General features: G+C 42.9%; 1 long non-coding RNA gene across 1 annotated transcript; it reads right to left on the reverse strand.

The window, feature by feature from the left end:
• Window positions 1-2,520: 2,520 nt before the first annotated feature.
• Window positions 2,521-13,273, reverse strand: LOC138262182 (uncharacterized). Its single transcript, XR_011199208.1, has 2 exons — window positions 12,379-13,273; window positions 2,521-6,379 (listed from the first exon to the last, which is right to left on the reverse strand). It is a non-coding gene; the product is annotated as an uncharacterized lncRNA (long non-coding RNA).
• Between the last annotated feature and the right edge of the window lie 9,741 nt (window positions 13,274-23,014).

The raw sequence follows: 23,014 nt of genomic DNA on the forward strand, positions 1-23,014 counted from the left end.
TGAAATTTGCTAGGCTCCGGATGTCTTGTGGTTTGTGCAATGTGAAATTATTAATATATATGATTTTTGGCATCAGATGTCAATAAAAAATTAATAATACAAAAAAACATATGTAAGTATGTCTGAGTGGTAAATGTGGAATGGATCCGGAGAGTGCCTGGAAAAAGGGCATCCTTATTACTAAACAGGAGGGGTTTTAGGATGGATTAGGGAGTTGTTCATGGGGGGATATGTAGTCAAGCACAAAAGAGTAATCACATAGCTATTCACAAACCACACCTCTAAAGTTACTGCAGTTAAAAAGGAACCCAAACAGTAGTGCATTACTACAGCTCAGAGGTAGATGAAGTCCCTTACCATATATGGCCAACCACTGGAGCTAAAAACACTCCCACAATGTTTGTATGTCAAAAATGTATATAAATTAATTTTATATATTTATGTTAAATGTAGAACAAACAAAAAAATGCTTGAGCACAATAATGTAATTTTGAATTAAATCTATAATTACTTTAAGTATACTAAATTGAATATAAATTATTTTTGAAGTTAAAAATAATATTTAGTCACTATTTTTTGAAGTCTGAAATAAATTCTCACCAACACTAAAAATAAAATTCTGCATTTATAATTATTAAAATGATGTGTAGAAATAATTATAAGAAGTTTAATTTGGTTTTATTAACAGTAATGTTATTTTAATTTATAAATGGAAAACAGTTGTTAAAATATTTCATATAGAAACAATACGAATATATTAATTTTTTGATTTTCTTAACATTAAATAATATTTATTATTTATATTTGTAATTATTTTGACTAATTCAATTTAATTTAGCATTATTTGTATGGGCTTTTTTAGGTCCCTACCGCCATTATTTTCTATTGGACAGTGTTGCAGTACCGGTGATTGCCATGTGTGGTGCTGGACTTACTACTGTTTCTTTTTTTTTATAGTAATATCGTACACTCGTAAACTTGGCTCACCATTGTGGAGTGTTTATGTGCAGGAAGGGATACCTTCCTGCACTTAAGCAATCACTCCTCTCAAAGTAGACAACCTTGCACTATGGTGCAAGGGTGCCTGCGTTGGTGCAGGCAGCTGAATTTAGCGCTGGTGCAGGAGGAAACGCAGGGGTGCACCGTATTCTTGTAAATATGGCTCATCCCTGTGTTTCAAAACTGGCGCAGCCCGGTACTGCTACTTTTGGCGCAGCACCATGCTGCGCCAGTTTCTGGTAGATCTGGCCCCTAGTGTAGAGGAAAGAAGCACTGGTCAGGAGGTAATGGGACAGAACTCTACATCTGCGCATACCTTTTTTTTCTCTTCATCATGGGCACCTTTGTGTTTTTGTTTATATTTCATACTCTAAGTAAAACAGAATACAATCTTGACACTAAACTATTGATATTCTTGCAGCCGAGAGCAAGTTTTCTTCATCTGACACTAGTTTCTCCATGAGATCTTCTAATGTAATGCAGGATGGCCCTAATGACCTATTCTCCAAATTGAGGGGCATATTTATACTCCATTTGTGCCACATTTGCATCATTTTTTAATGCAAATTCAGCACACACTTAACTCAATATTTATATTTTGACTTTAGACACGTCAACCGCCAAAATATTGGCGTTTGCACCATTTTTTAGATGCGTGAACCTACCTTACGTCAATGAGATGCAAGGTAGGTGTTCCTAACTAAAAAATGGTCTATCCCCATAGCTCCATATTTATCCCCCCATGTGCTAAAATGACGCGTGGGTGGGGGAGGGGCCAAATAATGGTGCTAAGCTTGCTTTGCACCATTATTTAACATCTGGTTCAGACCAGGCGTTAGTAGACCTGTGGACCCATTTCCATGGTTCAACACCATGGAATGGGTCCACAGGTGCCCTCCCCAAGCCCCAGGAACCCCCCCCCACCCCCACCCCCACCAGAGGGACACCGGAGGATGGGGGACCCCATCCCACGTAAGTATTGGTAAGTTTTTTCAATTTTTTTTATTAAAGTGCCTTCAGGGGCCCTAATAAGGGGCCCCCTGCATGGCACTGGGTGCAACGGCCATGCCCAGGGGACACTTGTCCCCTGTGCTGGCCATTGGGGTGGTGGGCATGACTCCTGTCTTTTATAAGACAGGAGTCATGTTTTTGGTGGTTGTGTGCCAGGAAATGGCGTTAGTCTGGTTAGAGGCATTTTTTTTGCCACAAACCAGGCTAGTGCCACTTTCTGGCGCACAACTCCCTCCTTCCCTACCGCCACCCACACCTGGCTAGCGTCTTCTTCTAAAATGCTAGCCCAAGTTTAGCCCCGTGTCTGGCACTGTGGAATGGCGCAAGCCGGCGCTATACTTTTTGCTGCAAAACTGCACTTGCGCAGTTTTGTGGCAAAAAGTATAAGTCTGGGCCTTAATAACTCACTCAGGCTTTAAACAAACTTTCAACACTACAAATGTCAAATGCACATATTTGCAGATACTTACAAATGCATTTACAAAGGAGTTTTGACACGGAGAGCCGGAGTGAAAAATCAATGACCAAAGGTCTGTTTATTTTTGCTGCAGCAAAGAGGACAGGTTTACCACTGGCATCCCAGGCCCGAAGTAAAGTGTGCTGACATAAAGCGTTTAACAGTGATATTTATACTCATACATCAAAGGATACATAAAATGTGTAACTAATGATATACGTCATACAGATATTTTTAAGGAGTTAATCAGTATCCACACACTTGTTCCATTCCCAGTCTTGTCCTTGCCTCCCTTCTGCAGCTGCCTGACTCCCCACATTCTTGAGACCCTTCAAAGGATTACGTTGTTCAAAGGTATAGATATCAGCCTTTCCCTCCCCAAAATACCACAGCCGAGGTCAGTTAGTTATTTGAACACACAATTATAATGAATACAGTGCCCCAGTTAGGGAAAGAAACCAGCTGCAAGCCCATGGCGTGGAACCAGGCTTATTTTACCTAAACAAATATACATAAGATAACATATGTGATAGACAGTGCGTTCAGAGACAACAAAAGCTCAAACTTACACGTGTAAAAGAAACGAAGCAATTCAAAATGAATTCTAACAATCGACCCTTTTTGAGTTTTTTTTCTTCTGAACATAATAAACGTTTGAATAGTTCTAAATTTCCTCATATATGTTGAATTTTACTCCCACTTCATTGAAATTTGCATTCATGGGGACATAAACAACCGATGGGTATGAGCAACCAGTATCTGCAGTGAGGACAGTGGGGTCAATAGCCATTAGGGAAGTTATCTCTTCTCTCTGCATCATAGCTCGATTGGTTTCTAGTATTTTCACTGGCGGAAGTTTACACAATTTTAAACAGGAACAGAGAGCAGGTAAGCACTGCACTAATAAACAACTTAATACAATAGCTATTATTATAAAAAGTATGTCTTTAAACAACCAGCCCCACCCCCCAAACCAAGACCATAACCATGATAAACTCCAATCGCCTCCTTCATATTGGCCCCCCTTTTCAAATACCTGTACTGCTTCTTTTATTTTCCCAATATCCAATTCTATCTCGGATGACTTGTTGACGAAATAACAGCACTTTTGCTGGTACTGATGTTGGATTAAAACACATACTCCTCCTTGTTGTACTGTAATCAAGTCTAGGGCAAGCCGATTTTGTATCGCCAATTGGGCTGCAGAGTTTATCTCTACCTGTATACTTCCTATGGCCTCTCTGGTGGCATTAAATGCAATGGCTAATTCAGCTGACATATTCATCATTGCCAGTTGCAAATCGAAAATTCCAAATCCGGGAATAAGAACATGTAATACTTGAAATACCCAGTTCTTTCGCTCCTCCAGTATGGGTGTCCCTCGTTTGTACCTATGTGCAAAACTCCCCATGTTAAGGGGCTGGGAAGATGATATATTTGATATCACAGTAATGTTGGGTGCCAAATATGCCAGTGAACATATCCCTTCCCAGTTTAGAGGCAGTACTTTATATGCAGTTCTTCCACATACGAAGTACATGCCTCCCTGGATTTGTGAATTTATAATGCTGTATTTTATTCGAGGCAATCCTACACCCTCTGGGGTGTCATGCTCAGAATTATTGCAATATTTGTAATCTTCCCAGATTGTATTTAGCAATGATACATTTGCCCAGGGTGCAACATATGAACATCTAGCCGTCCAGAGGGGGCCAAGGAAAACCCGGGACAATATTACAGGTGAATTTTTCCCATTTCTATCTTGTTCTCTGGAGGGATCATATAACAATCCTTCTGGATCTACTAGAATCTCATTTTCTCCCACAGTCAGGTTCCAATAATTCACAGTGTAATTTTGATGAGTCCCATTAATTAACGCTGTCCAATTTCTGTCTATTTTCTCCTCTCCTTCAAGATCCCAATTCCCTGTTTTTATATCAAATAACAAAGTGTAAACACACTGTTCAGGAGGGATCTTTCCCATGTATTTTGCCTCTGGGTTTTGCCCATAAAAATAGGTACCAAAACATATGGGAAACATTTTAAGTGTGGCATTCTCTCCAGGCATCGGGGAGAGCTTGTATTCTGCCTGGGTATTAGGGAGCACCGCACACCTAGGGTACCATTGATATTCTTGTTGGTCACATCTCCAAGTGGTATTTGGTACAAGACACACTTCCCCTCTTTCATATTCGCTTGGTGATACTGGTACTTCATAAAGGCCTATAGGATCCTCGGGGTGTCTAGACAAGTGCCGGCAAATCCAACAGTCAGTGAGACTTAATGTCTCCGCTAATTTTCCATGAACCTTTATTAATGGATGTAAGGTAGGATTTTGCAACAATGATGCAACACCACTGGACATTATACATATTAACATAAGGGTCACTAGGTACTTCATTATGGTTTTTGTAGAAATAGTTATAAGGCCACTCTTCCCTATTCTCTAGAGGGATATTTGTCCTGCCAAATGGATATATCTTCATAATTTTATTGTGCTCTTCTCCTTGGTCCTACAACTTTTCTATGATACCGTTTTACTCGTCTCAACCGCCTACGCGTGTTCAAAAATATACTCACACAATTACCAAATATGTAAATGCAAAATATTGATATCACTATACTAATAATCATATACGTATAGATACAAATAAGTAAATTTTTCCTTCAATGTTCACACCCACTAGGGTTCAGCACCGCCGTGCTTTACACTCTAGCAGTTAGGCTGCACTGGTTGGTCCAGGACAATAGAGGTTGGCTTGATCCTAGGTCCCTTAGCTTCTCCTTTTCAAGTTTTAACTCCTGGTGAGTCTCAACTCCCAGTGAGTAAGTCGCAATACTTCAAAGTTAGTCTTCAGTATAGTTTGTCAGTTTCGTTCAGTGTCTCAGCAAAATGAGGGCGGAGGCCAGCAATTTTCAACCAGATTAGTGATGTGCTTGGGTATTAAACAGAAAAAGGGCACCTTTCTTTTTTTTTTTACCGCTGGGACTACAAACCGCACCAACCCTAATGGCTGGCCGCTTCCGTAGAACTGGTACTTGGTTTTTTTTTTTTTTTTTTTCTTTCTCGCCAGTCACAGAACTGTTAACTCCATTTACCCACTGATTGAATAGCGTTGCACAAGCTGCATCCCACTATACTTGTGTTCTCGTTGAGACAATTGTTCTGACCAATGTTCTGGTGTCGTTGCACAGGCTAGTCACCCGTGTTCATGCTGGAATTTTAGTCATCACAGTCATTTACAACCTCGTCGCCCAAAGTGTGCGTAACAACAGTGAGGATAGCTCGTTTTAATGCTGGTACATCAATGGCATCGGAAATGCCGGTGGCGGTGAAAGCGGGGAACTGTATTTCACAAAGGCAGGCGTGCCGTATTCTGCTGAGCAAAGGATTCCTTGGCCATTCAGAAGAGACCTCAGTTTGCAATTCCAAGCTAGGAGCTATCAGGGTGATGTAAATGTAGCTTTTCGTAGGGGTCACCACCTTACGCACCTTCAAAATTCTGTTCATTTGGATGGGTGAGGACGCAGGTTGTATCGATGAGTTTGTTGATCTTCAAACAGCAACTCTTCGTCACTGGGCTGCTGTGTCACCGCAGGAGCAGAAATAGCACTTGAAACCTGTGGAGGTGTTTCCTGTCTCCCTACTTCGCTGTAATCAGGAGACAATGGTAATTCTGCTGTTAGAGTACTCTGTAGTGGAATTGGTGCACGCTTACAGTGGCTAGCATGTATCCAGTTTTTCCTTCCTTCCACTTTCACCGCTGTCTGTGTTGCAAGCAGTACCTGGGCTGGCCCCCGCCACCTGGGCTGAAGACTGTTGGTTCTTTGAAAATTCTTTGTCATAAGCCAATCCCCTGGCTTAAAAGGGTGACCAGGGCCTTCAAGAGGAGTCGGTAGGCTGGCCTTGACCTGTTGGTGGATCAAACGCAAATCTTTAGTCAATTGTTTACAGTAATCTACAAACAAAGGATATTGCACTTCAGAAAGCTTCTTTGGTCGTGGTACCCCCCAGATATTGGCTGGCCTCCCCATGACAACTTCATAGGGGGATAATCGTGACTTGCTACTGGCAGTCATCCTGATGGACATTAATGCTAGGGGCAAAGCATCTGGCCATTTTAAGTTGGTCTCAGCACAAATCTTAGCTATTTTGCTCTTCAAGGTGTAATTATACCTTTCTACAAGGCCCGCTGATTGTGGGTGATTTGCAGCATGAAATCGATGTTTGATGTTAAGGGCGGTACAGACCTTCTCCATTACCTCATTAGAAAAATGACTGCCATTGTCACTCCAGACTAATCGTGGCAAGGCGTATCTAGGAAAATATTCTTTTAGTAATATTTTGGCGGTAGAGAGAGCACCATTGTCTTTTAATGGGTAGGCCTCTATCCATTTTGAAAACATGCATACTACCACTAACACGTATTTCAGTTTGTTACACGGTTCCATGTGGATAAAATCCATCTGTATAGCTTCAAAAGGGAGATCAGGAGGGGCAAAGTGACCAGGGGGCGTAGGGGTCCCTTTTCCTGCATTGTGCACTGCACACACCATACAACTTTTAACCAGGTTATTAGCAGCTTTGGATATCAGAGGATTACTCCAAACATGGTCCAAAGTTGTCTTGATGCCTTGGGCACTGATGTGTGCAGGACTGTGGGCCATAGTAACCATAGCGTGTACATAGCAATTAGGTAACATCCATCTTCTTCTGTCTGTGTCATCTGTGTAACAACCCTCACTGTCTAGTCTACCGTTCTTCTCCCACTGTTCCCTTTCCTCTGCTGTTGCTTCTGCTTGAATATCTCTCACACACTGCATGGTATTTTCTAATACTTCGTACTGGGGCTCTCCCTTGATGCTACTCTCAACATATGCATTGTCAAATGGTGCTCGTGCTGTTGCTTTCGCTGTAGCATCTGCAAAAGCATTTCCTCGTCCTATATCATCAGTAATTTTTTTGTGGGCACTACACTTAATGATTGCGACCTGACGGGGCAGACTGAGAGCAGTCAAAAGTGTCACAATCAAGTTGCCATGCTGGATGGTAGTGCCATGTGACGTGATAAAGCCTCTATTCGCCCAGAGTCGCCCAAAATTATGAGCTACTCCAAACGCATATTGGCTATCAGTGTAGATGTTAACACTAAGATGTTCGCTTATTTCACAAGCTCTGGTGAGGGCAATTAATTCTGCAGCCTGTGCCGAATTTTGCGGGATTCTATGAGATTCAACCACTGTTTTGACTGTGGTGACGGCATAGGCTGCAGTGGTCGTACCATCTGGTAACTTGAAGCAAGACCCATCTACAAACAGCTCTCCCTGTGGGTCAGATAGGGGAGTGTCTGTCAAGTCTACCCGTCCCTTAGTTTCTTCCTCAGTGGCAAAAATGCAATTATGATCAAATTCCACATTGTCCTGAGGGAGGGGTAGTAACGTAGCTGGGTTCAAGACATTGCACCGCTTCAAAGTAATATTTGGACTGAACAATGTTAATTCGTAACCCGTTAGACGAGCACTGGTGAGGTGCTGCGTCTGTGTCTTGTTTAACAAAATATCAACGGCATGAGGAACCATCACAGTGAGCGGATTGCCACCAACAAACCCTTCACTTTGTTTCACCGCAGCTGCTGCAGAAGCCACTCCTCTAAGACAAGTAGGCAAAGCTTGCGCCACAGTGTCCAAGGTGGAAGAGAAGTATGCACAAGGGCGTTGTCTCCCACCTTGGGCCTGTGTCAAAACAGACAATGTACAGCCATGCTTTTCATGCACAAATAAAACAAATGGTTTGCTGTAATCCGGATTACCCAATACAGGAGCAGAGCACATCGCCTTTTTTAATTCTTGAAAAGCCTCCTCACATTTGTCAGTCCAAGGTACAGGAGAGGGCACATCTGAAAGTGTCAGAGCAGTCAATGGTTTTGCTATAAGTGAAAAATTTGGAATCCACTGTCTGCAAAAAGATGTAAATCCCAAAAATGCTCGGACTTCAGAAGGGGTGCGTGGTGCAGTCATTGTATGAACCAATTTAATTCTGTCTGGATGTAATCTCCTTCCCTCCTTAGAGAGGAGGTGTCCTAGATAGGTGACCTCCTCTCTACAATACTGCAATTTTGGAAGGGACACCTTATGGCCCAGAGGTGCTAAATGATGTAATAATGCAACAGTATCAGTCTTACATTGTGTCATGGAATCTGAGGCAATTAAAATATCATCAATGTACTGCAACAACGCAGAGCCTGTAGGTGGATCGAATTGGTCTAATTGACGTTTAAGACATTGACTATATATGCTCGGGGACTCAACAAAGCCCTGTGGAATTCTTGTCATCGCGAATGATCTACCAAAAATCGCAAAGCTAAACAAATATTGAGATTCTTCGGCAATTGGAATGCTAAAGAAAGCATTCTTCAAATCGATTACGGTGAAAAAACACGCAGAGGGTGGGATCATGGTGAAAAGACTATTCATGTCTGGGACCACGGGAAACTGGGGAATTACTATTTTATTAATTTCTCGGAGATCAATAACTAATCGATATACTGTGTTATCAGTAAATGATTGCTCACCATCTAATCTATTAGCATCATTTCGTTTCTTTACAACAGGAAGGATTGGACTGTTACATGGGCTGCTCACTATTTCCTTTATGACACCTGCATGCACAAGATCAGATATGACTGCCTTGAGCCCTTTTTCGCTTGATTTAGGTAATTTGTATTGAGGAACACGAGGTAACCGGGCACCTGGTTTGATTTTTATTACAATAGGGTCGATATCCATAATGCCTACATCATTCTTGCCTTTGGCCCATAAGCGAGGGTCTATTTCCTGTAGCTCTGGGGGTAAGTCGTATTCCTGTGAGAACATGCACCGAGTTGGGGAAACACTATCCATAGTTACATAGACACCATCCATTGAACAGTGAATAACTGCATTTAATTTCTTTAACAAATCTAATGCAAACAAGTTTTCATTGCAACCTGATGTTAAAGAGAGTGGCGTGTGTACTGTAAATGGGCCTACAGTTACTCTCATAGGTGTTGAGATGGGGCTCACCACGGGGATTCCAGAAATCCCAATTGATGTGGTATGAAGCCCAGACAGGGGAGCCCCGGGGACTGCAGAATGTGCAATAGATGTTCTGGTGGCACCAGTATCTAGAAGAAACTTATGGCCCTCTCCTTCGATTTTTACATCAATGTAGGGACCATTTTGATCTACAGGAATACTTACTCGCCCCTGGCCCTGTCTGTGGCTGTCCTAATAATTGTAGGATTCAGAAAAGAAATCATCAGCATAATATTGTCGTTCAAATGCATTGTCAAAAATATTAGTGTTACGCGGGACCTGATTCTCATTCTGCGAATTCTGATCAGTTCTACCTCTTCCTCGTCCTCGTGCATTACCTGCCGCGTTCCCTCTATGAAGTGACATACTTTGCCTTCCTTCCAGTAATGGGCAAGTATCACGCCAATGTCCATCCTGCTTACAGTAGGCACATTGGTTGATATTTAATCGGCGGTCTTGGGGTGGTGCAGATGTACCTCGGCCTCGACCCCTTCCCCGTCCCCTTGGTGGGCCACCCCTTTGCTGAGGGGTTGCATCCCGCTGAGGGTATGCCTGCTGTAATAATGCCTTTTTCTTCAATTCTTTTACTGACTTCTCATTCTTTTCTAATTCTTCCTTGTACCTGCTCTCATAGTATTGCGCCATCTGCAAAATCTCTGCCTGTCCCTTCGTCATCCACGAACTCTCTGTTGCTTTTAATTTTTGTGATATTTCAGGTAGAAGGCCATTAACAAAGCGTTCTACAAATAGTGTGACACCTGTTACGGTGGCGAGGTCTTGACCGCTAAAATCTATGAACGCTTGTTCAATTCGAGTAAAATAATCTGGGACATCTTCACCTATTTTCTGTTTATAAGTGGCAAGCTTTCCCCAATCCACAGTCTGAAGAGGTATAACAGTTTCTAACTTAGTCAATATCCGATTAGGTAAATCTAAAATATCCTGATGCGGCAGGGTTCCTGGTGCCCTTTGTGCTTCATGTGCTTCTAAACCCCCCCATGTATTTCCCAAAGTAGGTGCATCATCTACTCTTCTAATTTTATGCCAAACTTCAGGACCCAATAAAACACCAAAAAAATAGTCAATGTCTTTGAGAGTCATGGTTGTGGTGGAAATGGCAGTTCTAAGGTCCCGATAGAATCCAGCTGGATTCTTTCGAGGGTCTGGCAAGTCTTTCTTTATAGCCATTACCTCCTCCCTTTTCCATGGTATATGAACAAATTGGGCCACCGGCACGGGAGCTGGCTGTCCGGCGGCAGCTGCTGCTGCGACTGCAGCTGCAGTGGGCATATCAGGGTGCACTTCCCTCATTGGGTACCCCTTGTCATATCTATTTAGAACATCTTCCCTGGCTATGACACAAATGCGTACTCCCTCATTTATGCTGCTACTATCAAGAATACAAGCCCTACTGTCCCGCCATAATTGGTTTAATTCTTGTTCATAAGGGAGAGGGGTAGAATCTGTAATGCAAGACTTCCAATCCCTCTCCAATTTTTCAATCATATACAACAGTGCTAATTGCTGTCCAAAATGTGACATCTGTTGTATTGTGTCCATAATATCGGTGTGGGTGTAAATAAGATGTGACATCCAGTTATCTGACTGATCCTTGATAACCCGTTTTTCCCAATCCCCAATAGTGGAGCGGGTACCAGGGGGCGAAATCGACTTCATAGGTGTGCTCCATATGGGTGAAAGTGAGTGAGTGGCTGTGCACCGTCGGCGTTGTCCATTTGGGGTATTAGGGGCAGGGGACATTATTGGTAACCTTGCAGTGTTGGCTGGTAGTGGTGGGGCAGGTGGCGGAGGGATTAGGACTTGGGCTATGTGGGTGGCTTGAGCTAGAGGCTGTGGTGGCTGTGGCACATGCTGCTGTAGTGGTGCACCTGGATTTCCCAAATTGTGCCCTTGCCCTTGCTGCTGTTGCTGTGCCCCCATGATAGGTTGGGCTACTGCAGGGGGTGTGTAAGGTGGAGGTGCAGTAGGGCTATTATCTAATAGCTGTAGCATTACCTCATCTTCCTCTAATGCATGTTTGGGTTCTGTTGGCTTTGATACATAACTTCCCTCCACCTGGGCCCTATGGACTCTATCTTCAGACTCAATTCTTTTCTGGGTTTGGGAATGGTGGTACAGGGCGGCTTTCTGCATGATGGTTCTCCGGTTCTCCTTCTCTAACAGTTTATCTGACTTCGTTTTTCTTTTGGTGGCCTCAATTTCCCATTTTCTGTATACTTCAAACATATGTTGTCTAGCCTTTTTATGAAACAAACATTCCTGTAGGTAGGTTAGTTTCTTTAAATCAAAAGACCCATCCTCCGGCCACTGGAGGTCAGGACAATGTCTAGTATATTTGCGCCATATACTATTATACAAATTATTCTCTAAACCATAATCCTTTAACATGTCCCACCCTGGTGTTCCCTCTTTTGGAATGGGTTGCTTTTTATCTAAACGTGGCACATGATTTCGGCGAAAACAAAGACATAACCCTTGCCAACATTTCTTATTTCCCATATCTAACCTTTTAATTTGTTCAAAATGCAACACGCACCAAATTTCAAAATGCAACCTGCACCGAAAAAAAAAACCCTTTTTCAAATGTGCACGAAAGAAAACCTTTTCAAATATTTACCAACTTACAAATTGCTCCAGGCCTGGGCAAATTACTCAAACAAGAAAAACACATGTAATACAAATTGTCAAATGGTACCTTGTACAAATGCAAATTTACCAAGAACTAATCATTCCCAAAAATGATAAGTTATCCAAAAACAATTATTCTCTCAAATGCAAGTTAAAGCAGCCAAATAGCCAGCGAGGAACAGTCTTACCTGACTATCTGCTTTTTCCTGGATTTCTCTCCGGCCGCCCGTGTCAGACTAATCCGTCAAGATAAACACCGATGTTTCAGGGACTTCGCTGGGACATCATGAGAAAACGGGGGGAAACCTGCCCGGTGGATAAGATGCAGCTGCTTCAGAAACTAAGTCTTTGTGCAGGGGCCCCTGGAATCTACACCTCCGGAACGGCGTCCCCCCACTGGCAGCACGTCTCGTGACAGAGCTACTGAAGATATCCACTGGAAGGTCCCTGTTCGGGCGCCAAATTGTCAAATGCACATATTTGCAGATACTTACAAATGCATTTACAAAGGAGTTTTGACACGGAGAGCCGGAGTGAAAAATCAATGACCAAAGGTCTGTTTATTTTTGCTGCAGCAAAGAGGACAGGTTTACCACTGGCATCCCAGGCCCGAAGTAAAGTGTGCTGACATAAAGCGTTTAACAGTGATATTTATACTCATACATCAAAGGATACATAAAATGTGTAACTAATGATATACGTCATACAGATATTTTTAAGGAGTTAATCAGTATCCACACACTTGTTCCATTCCCAGTCTTGTCCTTGCCTCCCTTCTGCAGCTGCCTGACTCCCCACATTCTTGAGACCCTTCAAAGGATTACGTTGTTCAAAGGTATAGATATCAGCCTTTCCCTCCCCAAAATACCACAGCCGAGGTCAGTTAGTTATTTGAACACACAATTATAATGAATACAGTGCCCCAGTTAGGGAAAGAAACCAGCTGCAAGCCCATGGCGTGGAACCAGGCTTATTTTACCTAAACAAATATACATAAGATAACATATGTGATAGACAGTGCGTTCAGAGACAACAAAAGCTCAAACTTACACGTGTAAAAGAAACGAAGCAATTCAAAATGAATTCTAACACAAAGTAAAATAAAATCATCCAGGAAAAAATTATTCCTCCTTTTAAAAGAAACTTACCTCGATTAAACTAGAGGTGTGACAGATTGAACCCAAGTAGAGCAAATCATATGTCCCTTGTTTATAAATGATTTTTGTAAATAAATCCAAAGAGTACTACAACGAAATTAGAAAGCTGACCAAGCTTATTTCTCCCAGAATTTAAGAAGTGCTGCCAGCATCTCCAAAAAAATGGAAACTTGTAAAGGTACTTCAGCCTCCGGAATGTAGTTGATCTCATATCTTTCGTGCATCTAGCTTCTGCAAACATCCGTCATCCTTTCTCACCGGAAAGATTGAAAAAATGTATTTGTGTAAGATCACTGATTATGTTTTTTCTGAACTTTTAGAAATATTCTGCAAGGGTAATTTTTGCATTTTGTTGTTTATGTCTGGCATAATTTTCTCATTGTTTCTATTTTGCTGTCCTGTTGAATTCACCTTTACATTGTTGTGCAGCATTACTGGTAGTGTATTAAGGCCCATGAATAGCCCCAATCAGATTCAAGACTGTTAGAACTCCATAGTCTACATGCTGCAATGCCCGTGTGAGCAGTACGAGTCTGATAATGATTATGTATGACAAAGGAGAAGGGATGCAGCTACCAAAGCTATAACTGTTAGCTATGGAAGTTGACAAATGAGGGCTTGTAAAGTGCCTGATCCAAATGCTAATCCAAATGCTATCTTCACACCAGCACCTGTATAACTCGCCCACACCTGCAGCTCACATTAGGTCTTCACTCCAGGAGATCTTGTAAAGAGCTTGATCCACGTCTGGGAAGTCACAGCCCGCACCATGAACCTTGGTGAATGGTGTAAGGAGAAACCTAATGATGAAGCATGACACCTACGAGTGGGTGAACATTTTCGTCTTGAACAAAGGAAATGGTTGCAATCACTAGAAACAGGCACAAACAATCCATCCACTGTGATTGTTTTAGAGGCCAGAGCCATCCTTAGAGTCTTAAATACATATATGCAGGAGTCTTACAACTGAGGAAGATTCTCTAGAAACGAAGGATATTTTAAGCACTGGGATCACAGATTATATTATTTTAAATTGAAGGGATAAATTCTCAAGTGATGGTCCTGGGAACCAACAAGGGATTTCATGCTGAATATATTACACTACTTTTATTATTTTCACAATCCTGAAATTAGACTATATCAATTACATTGAAGCAAAAGGTCAGGATGCTGTGGTCAGACTCAACAACTGAGTAAAGCAGCCCTGTACTTTTACATTTACGGAGATGGGGAAAGGTTACAGGTAAGGAAGGGATTATGTTGCACTGCATATGCCTGTGACCAGAGAGAATTTCAGAACAAAGCAGGCAACGTGTTTTTTGACAGCCTACTGTCTTTGCTAGTGTTTTCAAAAATGTATTGTTTCTTAGATGGTCACCTGTGCTTGCACACATAGAGATGCACAGGGGGCTTTCATCAAATGTTTTTGTAATCATGTTTTAGAAAGACATTGAAAGATGGCTGGCCATGCATGCATATGCACAGAAAGATAGAAAGCATTCAAAGAAAAGAATTCAAAGATGGCTGTCCTTCCTATTCTGAAATGGGTTAAAAGACTATTGAATGATAGATGCCCTTGTGTACACACACACAATGGCAGCTATCTTGGAATTATTTGAAGACCATTTCCAAACATGGCAGCTGTAAGCAGTGCACCGGTGGGATGCAGCACAGTACAGGCGACAGCAAGGGCCCGGTGTACGTCTGTGGGGAGGTGCTCCCCCTCACAAAGTTTAAGTATACTATATATATATTTCTATACAATAGAAAGGTCTTGGCTAATTCCTGACTTAAAAAAAGGATACAACCTTCTGGTTTGTGCAAAGCAGTGGCTATGTCTGTAGTTTAATTATGAATACAGCAGAAGAGATAGTTTGTTCTAAGAATGCAAAGTATGGTTAGAGAGCTGCTTTAAATAGCCAAAAATACCTGTTCTAGTTAAGACCAGCAAAAGGGCTTTATTTCTAGCTAGCAGTCTCTCTATCCTTCCAACGGGCCTCATAGTTTTATGTTGGCTGTCTGATTGCGTACAGATACTTGCTTTTTGGTCAGATTACACTTTCCCCTGTTCTGTTTGTTGCACTACACTTTCGGGGTCATTATGAGTTTGGTGGTTGGAAACATCTAAGAACCAAACGCCTGACGAGGAGATCGCCACAGTGCTGACAGACTCCCCACTGGACCCATTACAACTTTCCTACTGGGCTGATGGGTGGGAACCAAGGTTCCCACCCGTCAGCCCAGTAGGGAGGTGTGGCAGCATTGTTCCCAGCTCATAAATGAGCCGGCAGTAATGCTGCTGCATGCAGGGTGCACCAGCACCCTTGAAATGTGCACTGTCTGCACATTCTCCGGTAAGACAGCCATGAAAAGGCTGGCAGAGAACAAGGTTATACTCATCAGGGTGGCACTGACTTCAGCGCTGCCCTGGCTGATCACAACCAAGACCACTGTCATCCCATTGGGGACAGAGATTCTGGCAGTGATGGCGATCCCTTGGCGGTCGGACTGCCAGGGTCATAATGAGTTGGTCGGACAACCACAGCCACGGTGGCCCGACAGCCAACGCAAGTCTAGTAACTGTGAGACCGCCAGACCCGTAATCAGGCCCTTAGTTGGTAACTGTGTGATTGGTTCCCACATTTTGCTACGAACAAGAGATGTATTCTGGTATTACTCCAGACTTATTATTGCCTTCTCTGTGTCAGGTATTTAGATAAGACACCACATTTGACAGTCAGGATATGTACCAATGGAATGGAAGATGAGCTAGTGGAGACTACAGTAATGGAGGACATTAACTTCCAGGGACGGTTCTGAAAAACGCTGCCCCAGATACCTGAGGACTGATAGTTGACTTCCAGGACAGAGAGGGCAGAGCCGTATAAAATGTTAGTGGATGCTGAAGACTCTGTCTGACAAAATTGGATTATACCTGCTGGTAGAAAGGTGCGAAACTCATCTTTGGCTTTCAGGCCAGTTTCCAGGTTTGCCTCGTGGCTAGTTACTGCAATGTCTCCACCCACACCAGGTAAGCTGCATCACAGTTTTGTCATCATACTTACCTGATATCGTACTCCCCTTACATTACTCAGTGCTCACTGTCTTCTGTTTTTGTCTCCTGACCATGATTCGCAGTGTACCTCTCCACCGCTGTAAGATTAAGTAGTCTAGAAAGTCCAATCCAGGTCTTCTAACAGCCATACTACAAGTAGCAAACTATTGCTAACACTAATTCCCAACTAATTCCCAATTCCCTCTTCCTCATTTCGAAACATGTACTTTCTACTCTCCTGGAGTATGATACAGGGACTGGGGCTACATTTAGGGGGAGAAGATGGGATTTACTATCCTTTCAAGGGTCATGAAACACGTGTAAACCTGAAATAACTCAGGAGTACTGCAGCCTTACACCTGAAATTCAGTAGTAATTTAGGAGTCATCCAGGAGTACACCTAGTTTACTCCTCAAAATCCATAGTAAGCCTAGTGGACTACAAAAGCAAGTTACAGCAAAATCATTGTGTCTGGCAAGAAGTGCCTTCTAGAGGATCTAGGCTGTAACATCCTACATCATTCACCAATAGCCAGTGTTATTCCCTGGTGTCATTTCTTATTCAGCTCATTATGTTGTGTAATTAAGATTGAACATTGATACTGGCTAACTTGGTCGCAGCCATGTAAGTAAGACTCCTGGCATGGTTCTAGTTAGATATCTGGCAATATGGTGCTAGATTTAAAATATATCCACTTGACAGGTATAGTAAAAACACACTACAGAGGAACATGAATATGTTCTTCTCAATACATCTTAAGGGACTAGTGCTAAATGTCTTTTAGTTGTAGTGTTGCAGCATGCCGAAAAAGCTAAATAAAATAATAACAATAAAACTTCCAAAAGATAACATAAGATGCTCCCTACTTCCTCTCCAAATATAAACTATTTATGTAGACCTAAAACACCCCTACTCATGTAACTTGCTCACAGTGCTAGATTAAGGCAGAATTCTATTTAAAGTGCTCCGCTGCCCAATTGGCTGTGACCACCTTATACTAGGGATATAAAATACCAAATAGCTTTTCATGGAGATTATTTTCGAGGAAAAGAAAACATGAGGAGGAAATTGTTAATTGTTTACCAGAGACAATTATTTTACACTTTGCCAACTGCAACGTTATTGATTATAATATACTCGACAGATTTTATCCTTATATTATAGCCACATTGCACACTGCTGAGTGCTCTACAGGTTGTTAGAGATCCTGAACCTTAGGTATAAGCTTTTGCCACAGGTGAGGGCATGTAACAAGGGAAAGGGCATTGAACAACCTGTCTAGTCCGAGGCAGAAGGACTATAAGGCTAGTACAGCATTCCACCCACTGAGGGTCAGAATGCTTTAAATTAAAAAGGAAGAAGCAGACAAACATTGGAATGTTGGAGCAGAAGGCTTATACCAGCCATTAGTAGCCCTGAGCCACTACATGGTCTTCAGTGGAGCTCCCAGTATTCCATTGTTCTAACATTTCTTAAAAACATTTGGTAAATTTGACCAAAGCACATGGATATTAATACTCCATTCTTTCTTTGGTGAAGATTATATTTGTCTGACCCCATGAATAATCTTAGAAAATGCAGCCCTGTTCTGATCAATAAAGTTGAAATATGATGTACAATTCATTTCAGTACTCATAAGAAACTATAGGGCATATTTAAGATCCCATAGCCCCACCTCAGCATCACCATAGCGTCATTTTCTTTACACTGAGGTGGCATTAAAGATGCTTTTTTCACGTGGCATATTTAGAAAGTGGCGCAATGCAAGCCAGGCATAATGTATGCAAGGGGCGTTCCAGCAGTAGGAGGCCGGCAAAAATGGTGCAGTGAAACTTAACAGATTTCACTTTGCCATTTTTTATGTCATTTTTAACGCCTGTGCAGAGCAGGCGTTAAAATGACGCACCCATAGAAACCTATGGGCATCCTTGCACTTTGCTGCACCAGTGTAATTTTTTTTTAATGCTAGTGTAGCAAAGCGTCACAATAGAATCAAACATTTTGACACTATTGTACTAACAACCGCCATGGTGCACTGTATCATAAATATGGTGCATCCATGGTGTCGTCAGGTGACGGTAGGCGGGGTGCAGAAAAAGTGGCGCATCAGGTCTGATGCACCACTTTTTCTTAAATATGGGCCTATATATTCATCTTTTCATAACAATAGCAGTTAATCTCAAGTCTATGAATTTTTGATTGGAGAGCAAGAGAAATCATGTTCTCTACTTAAGTTTTAGATTCAGAGCTAATACTATCATTTCAAAATGATTGTACTCATGAAAACACCAAAACATACACAAATTCCAAAGAACTTAAAACCACAAGGCAGCTGGAACTGTAAGCAAGATCTTACACAGAAATCAAAGTTGTGATTTTAGAGCACGTAGTAGGGCCAGGTGAATAAAGTCACTGCTTTCTTCTACAAATCGTACGCCCATATACTCGGAGCTATTAAAGGGCATAATTAGATGTGGAAGTAGACGAGTAAATGACATGCCATGTAAGTCGAATCAAAGAATGCTTCAGGGATTTGGGGGAGATATAATGAATGGAACGGAACTGAGTGTAAAAGTAAATTCAGAGATGTCCTCTCGCACTTGAATGTTAGATCTGATCTTTAGATGTCCCTTGGTGCTTTACTCGTGAGCCTCCCATTCTCTATACTCCAGATCCAAAACACTTTTTGGGTAATTGAGAGTCCTACAAATCTTTAAATAAGCAAGCATAGAAATATATATTTTACACATTATTTTGGAATTCACAAACATTCCCAAAAGTTTGTCAGGAAAACAGCTCAAGTGTCAGGTTTCCAGGAGTACTCCTGGAAATAGCTTGCAACATTTTCAGTCGTAGTAAGTTTTCCTGCGGTACGGTATAGTATGCACACTACAATATGGAAAGTCAGCGCTGATGTCCAATCACAAAACTGTTTTGCTATTCTTATTTTCTGCAGAGAACACGCCATTCCCTATGGAGGATACCCTTTTGCTGTGCTCTCATGACATCTGGGTGACCCGTTCCTCTTTCAATCCTATAAAGAAATGCAGTCCACCTTGTGGAAGGTGTACATCTGTGACCATTTTCAAGTGTGGAAAGGGTCAAATGAAAGTTTATGACATTTCTGATAGGCTTTTGAGCATTTAAATAGTCATTTTTGGGTATAAAAATATTTAAGACAACAGTGGCTCTGAATATGAGTGTGCGTGTCCTTATGTAGTCTTTTTGAAGCAATATTAGCTACATGTCTGCAGATAGCTTAAACTAGATAAATCAGGTTGGGCTTGGAGCAACACCGAGTCTGTAAAATAAAGACCAATTCCTTAGGGATGTGCAGGATTTGGGATCAGCAGTCAACTGATAGTGATGCAAGATATCTCCAGATGAAGAATTAAAACAAAATCTTTTTTTGCAGTCTCTGTGACGAAAATTAGATTTGCTAGTGACATCTTCTCCCAAGTAGGAGGCGTAAAGAAAAAGTGTGATTTTATAAACCCTTCACATCCTCATTTAGGCAGTGTTGGTGCAAACCTCTTGCAAAAGGGAGAAAATAAAAAAAAATGCCTTATAGATTACAAGAACCACGAATACTCCCCTAGGCAAAACTATAAACATGTTTCATTACCACATCGCTCAATACTGGGTGAGCGCTGCCTGAAACTTCCCATTGTAGGGTGCTCTCAGATGTCCCTGCTTTCAGAGGAATCCATAAGAGCACCACAGCACAAACTCCAAGGATCTGGTATTGTAACACTAAGAACCTTGGACCTAATCAACGTGTTAGGGGGTCACTGGCTACCTACCGGTGAAAGCTCTTAAGGAGATGCCAAGAAAACATAAAAGCAATGCGAAAAGATGGCAAAAGAGGCAATGTATGAATGGACATATTTTATGCTGGTACAGTGTGCGGCATTACAAGTTTGAGTGAAAGTGTGTTAGTCATGTCTTTTCATGCAGACTCCATTCATGAGCCTTCTGCTCTGCTGCATTGTGCATAGGGGGATGGACCCGCGTGAGGGAGGTGTAGTAGAGGTGTCTGGAGGATTTGTGGAATCTCAGGCAGTGGTTGATGTAAGCGGGTCCGGAGTAGTGCACGGTCTTGAACGCATGGGTGAGGAGCCTGAACTGGCATCTCTTCCGAGCTGGAAGCCAGTGGAGTTTTTTTGAGGTGGGGTGTGATGTGAGTGTGATGAAAGAGCTCCAGGAAGAGTCTTGCTTCAGAATTCTGGATGGTCTGTAGTCCTTGAACTAGGTGGGCATTGATTCCCATGTACAGTGTGTTTCCGTAGTTCAGTCGACTGGTGACGAGAGCTTGGGTGATAGTGCGCCTCACGTTTTGGGGAAGCCACATGAAACTCTTAAGTAACATGCACAGGATGAAGAAGCAGGAGGATGGCACCGTGTTGACTTGGGACCTCTTGGTGAGTTTGCTGTCCAGGATGATACAGAGATTCCTGTCATGCTCAGCTGGGGTTGGAGTGGGTCCCAGTTCTGAGGGCCATCAGGAGGCATCCCAGGGGGAGTTGTCACTGGTGAACATCAAGACTTCCATCTTGTCTGCATTGAACTTGAGGCAGTTATTCCGCCTCCAATTGACTACAGGGTCATGCATTGTTGGAAGTTGATTCTGGCTGTGGTGGAGTTTTCAGAGAGGGAGAAGATCAGTTACATGTCATCGGCGTAGGATATAATGTTCAGTCCGTGGTATCTAACTGTGTTGGCAAGGGGGGGCATGTAGATGTTGAAGAGGGAGGGGCAGAGTGATGAGCCTTGAGGGACTCCAGAGATGACTGGTTTGGGTTCAGATGTGAAGGGTGGAAGGAGGACTCATTGTGTTCTGTCGGTGAGGAAGGAGACAATCTATCTGAGGGCAGCTGATTGGATGCCTATGTCGTGAAGTCTGGCGATGAGTGTGTGATGGTGTCAAAGGCTGCTGAGAGATCGAGGGGGATAGGGTGGCTCTCATTCCTTTGTCGAGAGGAATTTTGTCTGTGGCAAATATTAGGACTGTCTTGGTGTGCTGGTTGCTACGGAATCTGCTTTGGGAGTTGTCAAGGAGGTGATTGTGTTCCAAGTAGATGATAAGCTATCAGTTGATGGCTTTTTCAATGACTTTGTCTCGGACAGGGAGCAGGGAAATGAATCTGTAGTTCCTGGGTTTGTTGCGGTCTGCTGAAGTTTTCTTAAGCACAGCTTTGATTTCTGTGTGCTTTCAGACTTCTGGGGAAGTGGCAGAATCCAGTGAGGTGTTGAGTAGGGTGGAACGTTTGAGGCTGATCCTGGATGCTCCTAGGTTGAAGATGTGGTAAGGGCATGGGTCGGATGGGGCCCCTGAGTGGATGGATTTCATGATGGTGATGGTTTCCTGAGTGGTGAAGTGCCTTGGGATGGTTGAGTGCGTGGAGGTACGGCTATTGCAAAAGTCTTCAGGCTTGCGTTGGAGTTGGCAATTTTGTCATGGAAGAGATGTTTCTTGCAGAGTTGGTGAGCTCCTTGACTATGCAGAAGAGCTCCGTTCTGTTGTTGGGGTTAGATTGAATGCGCAATGCCAGGACTTTTTTTGTCTCATGTAGTTGCCAATGGTATAGGTTGAGTGCTAATTTGTAGGTGGTTTTGTTGGGTCGGTCATTGCGGGCATGCCACATTCTCTTGAGGTGCTCACAGTGGAGCTTGGCTGTCCTGAGGTCTTCGTTGTACCAGCTGGCTTTCTTGGTGGATCTTCTGTGTTTCTTGTTCTTGATGGGGGCGACAATGTCAGCGCAGTCAGTGATCCACATGCTGAAGATTCTGACGGCCTGGTTCTTGTTTTTGTGGTATTTGGGTAGGTTGAGGATGAAGGTGCTGGTGTATTTTTGTCACTGAGGCCTTGGTCCAGTTGCAACGGAAGGCATTGGGTTGTGTCAGGGGTGTGGGGGGGGTCATACTGATGTAGTGGATGATTGCGTGGTCGGTCCATGTGAGTTTGGTGATGTGGCTGTATATGATGTGGTTGCTGGAGATGAATATGGGGTCGAGGGTATGTCCTACAATGTGCGTGGGGCTGTGTACAAGTTGGGTGAGGCCGATGTTGTTCAGGCTGTCGAGGAGGTTGGCGGATTTATGGTCAGTTATGTCATCGAAGTGGAAGCTGAGGTTGCAATCCTTCGAGACGAGGGGGGCAATGAAATTGGTAGCAAGGTTGCAGAAGGTGCTTCAAGGTCCCAGTAGACGGTATGCCAGGGTTCCCCCAATTGGTAGATTTCTCACCTGTTTGAATAGTGAAGTTGAGTGTTGCATTGCTGGGATGGTGTTTTCTTTGGCGGTGATGCATTTGAGTCTCAGTAGATGATGGCGATCCCTCCCCCCGGGCTGTTGATGCGGTCACAGTGGGTGATTCTCTATCCTGATGGTATAGCAGTGGCAAAGTCAGGGGCTGGCACAGGATTGGGCATTAGGAATACGATGTCGGGCACGAGAGTGCTGATAAGGTCCCAGACCTCAGTGGTGTGTTTGCTGAGTGTGCAAGTGTTGAGGAGTATGCATGCAAGCTAGTGGTGGGTAGCTGGTGTTCTGTGTCGAGTGGGCTGGGTGCTGACAAGCCAGTGGCACATCCATGCTGCAGCCCCCATTAGG

The sequence above is a fragment of the Pleurodeles waltl genome, chromosome 10, assembly GCF_031143425.1.
Source record: "Pleurodeles waltl isolate 20211129_DDA chromosome 10, aPleWal1.hap1.20221129, whole genome shotgun sequence".
NCBI lineage: Eukaryota > Metazoa > Chordata > Amphibia > Caudata > Salamandridae > Pleurodeles > Pleurodeles waltl.